Here is a 4048-nt window from a genome sequence, read left to right as displayed (position 1 = left end):
AGGTTTGGATCAACATTGAGGGTGAGTAAATGATGACAAAATGTTAATTTTGAGTGAACTATCCCTTTAAACATTGTATACAAATGGGCATTTCACTTCACCTTAAAGGAATAGTTCATGCGAAATGACGAATTAATTAATTCACCCTCATGTCATTTCAAACTCAAATGACTTTCTTTATTCAGCAAAAACACAAATTAGATATTTGAAAACCGTTTTACATGTGCTTCGCATGCATTTATAATGAATAGAGACAGAAGATAACAAGCATTTGAATGATTATATACTGAAAATCTTGTCATCTGCACAAGCTGTCCTTGGCATATTCATGAGATAAACAGCAAATTTCTTATTCATGAAAGAATCATTGATTTGAGATGGCTCTTTTCAATGAATCTGACAGACTTTTTGCTCATATTGACCACGTATGAAGTGTCCAGGGGCATCAAATGTGATTTTCTGACTGTTCTTTTAAGAACAGTTATCTAAAAGGTTCTGTGGGGAACCCAAAAATGGTACCTTTTGGAACCTTTAAAGACTGTACTTTGGTGATCTTGCATTCTTTTTCGAAGATTCTTGTCCTTCTTCATTGAAATTTCATGCAAAAGAGGCACCAGGATGTTATACAACACCCTTCTTTTGTATCCTCCTGTGAAAGAAAGAAAGTCATACAGGTTTGCAATGACATGAGGGTGAGTAAATGATTTCAGAATTTTCGAGGTGAACTATAGTCACTGTGCAATTCCACATTATCTACACATCAAATGCAAAAGCATGTCTGACTTTGTTCTGCAAAAAAAGACACATAGCTCCACAAAGTCTCAGACTTCATGAGACCAGATTAGTGAAAGTGCGAAATGACGTACAGCCGGTGTTAAGTAGTCCAGATCATGCTCGGCAGGGAGGACTCACTCCTGGGGACACGCCGAACCTTGCCGTAGCTGCCATAGCTGTTCTGCTATTATTAACTCCCAACATGCATCTGGGCAAATATTCATGGAGATCAATGTCATCACAAAGACATAGCAGGCGATAGAACATGCCAGGAATGATTCATCCTTAGCTTGGGAAATGGTGCCAATGTTAAAACCCTGTTAGCCCTTACTAGTTCACAAACAGCCTGAATAGACCATGTGCAACGGCTCCAGAGAAGAGTCAGCAACCTCTCTCCAGATATTCATCTGCCGTAAGGGATGATATCCACTCATATTAAGTATATTTGAGACGTTTTATATTAAAGCATAATATTCCAGCCTCATATGGCACTGCTTGAATGTACGTACCCCTTTAAACATCCACCAGTTGGAAACCATAAGTCTGATCACTTAGAAAAAAGCACAGATCTCCTCATTAAACCACACAATTTGAGCAGTCATTCATGTCTGTAGCACAAACAAATGCTTTAAAGTATGAGCATGAGGAATAGTTACAGTGATGCATGCCCAAGCAAACACCACCACCAAGATCTCCTATGGCTCCCATGGTCATTATATTTTAATGTTGAAAATGCAACTATGGGTTTCGAAAAAGTGTTTTTGAAGGTAAGAGTATTTTGAAGTATTCCGTTTTATATTTGATTCACTGCTCGCAAATGTCATCACAGTTTTTGGAAATTTTTCCAAAGAGCCTTTGGGACCAATTGCGGCATGATTTAAAATTCAACTTAATCAAACGTATTTATTTTTCCCATTTGCTAGGGCTTTGAGATAGGGCTAAGATAAACTGCAGGGGCGCTTACTAAAACTCTGTGCGCCAAACAGATTCCAGACCTTTATTTGTTCCTTTTTGATCTGTCAAATTGGTTTTGAAGGGAGTCTGAATCGGAAAAAAACCTGTTATTTTCAGTTGTGGAAAAATGCTCTGAGCCCAACAATACAGCTTGTGCTGCATACCAAGCTGGGAGGAAATACAAAGTCTTCTACAGTACATGAACTCTGCCCTTTTGACTCTAGCCTGTGTTTTATGTTTTCTACAAAGGTTGTGAAAAATTCTGAATTGAAGAATTAGCACCCTTTTACTTTATGAGAATTTAAATTCAATTGGCCACACCCCTCAGAAACTTGAATTGGAATTTGAGCTGAAATGATAAAAAGACAAAATTATTTACACTATAGTTCTATAGTTCAAAACTTTGGGGTAAGACTTTTTTATTTTTTGAAAGAAATAAATATATTCAGAATATATTCACATTAAATTGATCAAAAGTGACAATAACGAGTTTTACACACACACAAAAAAAAAAGTATCACGGTTTCCACAAAAATATTGAGCAGCACAACTGTTTTCAACAATGATAATAAGAAAAGTTTTTTTACAGAATTTTAATTTTAAAATATATTAAAATAGAAAAGAGTAATATTTCACAATACTACTGTTTTTACTCAAATGTTTGACCAAATAAATGCAGCATTGGTGAGCATAAAAGAGCATAAAATCAAACCCCAAACTTTTGAACAGTAGTGCAAATGTGATCACCAAAGAAAATCAACAATGCATTCTGGGAAATCAAATGCACTTTCATCCTAGCCGACAAAGGTCGATTTACAATGAAATGTATATATAACTCATTTGATTTGTAAGAACTCAAAACAAAAAAGTTAATTAACTAAATATTTTGTTAATTGCTATCAAAATGTATGAGTTTGCTAACTTAGTACTTCTAGTTAGGAGCAATTAACATGCATGAGTACTACAAACTCAAAACTTGATAGTTCTGCTTACTTAAAATTGGGAACATCAGAACTAAAAAAAAATGATGTAACTGATTACCTCAAATGCTGTGAGTTAGCTCAACTTATTTGGGTTTACGGTGTATCAAAAATTCTTGCTTTTTTAGTTAAAAATACTGATACACGTAGGGCTGTGACGGTGGCAATTTTTTACTACCGCGGTGGTAAGTCACCAACAACCGCCGGTGTTGCAGTGGTGGGGTCCAAAGGGGGCGGGGTTTGATATATATATATATATATATATATATATATATATATATATATATATATATATATATCAAACCCCGTCATTTTGATGGGCAGGATTGTAAAAAAAAATCCATCATAATCAATAATTACCAGTCATTTTAATTTTTATATTTTAATAAGACATTTAATAGCTTCTGGTTTTGTCCACATTTTCATTTTTATTCACGAACTTACAGGATAAGCAAATAGGCATAGGCTATTTATATTATGAAAAGAAAGTTGATCAAAGACTGCGTCACTTTTCAGTTTTCATCTTGAACACTTGTCACGGATTGTGAGTGAATGCGATCATCCTTTCTTCTTTACTACTGTACAGAACGAAATAAACATGAATGAAAATAAAAAAAAGTTGAAAGATACAGTAGCTTACCGAAATCTGTATCACGTCAGTCAACAGTGACGTCACGTAACATTATACCTCAGAAAATTCGTTGACCATAAACTCAGTCAGCAAGAAAATAACAAAACTTAATTATGTAAGTAAGCATAGGTAACTTTATTACTTTAAAACTGACTTAAACTAGGGTGCTCGCCTGTGTGTAATCAAACGCATCGTTTTCATTTTATTCTGGATTTTGAACTCGCGCTCTGCTGCCACACTGGAGCACACTCACCACCTACTGGACAGGGGTGGGAATTACAGTTACAAGCTACCGGTAATCTGTCAAAATGACGGACGGGCTGCAGATTTTTTCCGTCAGTGCTAAAAAAAAATCAAAGACGCAAACTTTTCGGTTAACGCGATCTCTGAGATATATAAATATATATTATATGTCACACTACCGCCGGTGACACTCCACGACCGCGGTGGCAACTTCACCACCGCCGTGGCGCGGTTGTCATGCCTACCGTCACAGCCCTAGATAGGCTACATGTATATGAATGTCTTACATATGAACGAATTGTACATTTATTTTAATTCTACTTCCTTACAGTACTAGGCTACATCCTAATTCTGCATCCTTTGCTACCTCAATTCAAACTTGAATTGAAATGGAATTTAAATCTAGCGAATCTTCATTGTCAGATGCTCATTAAAAGCATTTGCTTATATAGTGACATGCGTATTT

At 35.7% G+C, this 4048-nt stretch overlaps 1 long non-coding RNA gene across 1 annotated transcript; it reads right to left on the bottom strand.

The window, feature by feature from the left end:
* Positions 1-220: 220 nt before the first annotated feature.
* On the bottom strand, positions 221-3750 carry LOC125258250. The gene is made up of 3 exons (XR_007182561.1): positions 3349-3750; positions 867-982; positions 221-649 (listed from the first exon to the last, which is right to left on the bottom strand). It is a non-coding gene; the product is annotated as an uncharacterized LOC125258250 (long non-coding RNA).
* Between the last annotated feature and the right edge of the window lie 298 nt (positions 3751-4048).

This window comes from Megalobrama amblycephala, linkage group LG22, assembly GCF_018812025.1.
Source record: "Megalobrama amblycephala isolate DHTTF-2021 linkage group LG22, ASM1881202v1, whole genome shotgun sequence".
NCBI lineage: Eukaryota > Metazoa > Chordata > Actinopteri > Cypriniformes > Xenocyprididae > Megalobrama > Megalobrama amblycephala.
This window is presented reverse-complemented; position numbering and strand designations above follow the sequence as displayed.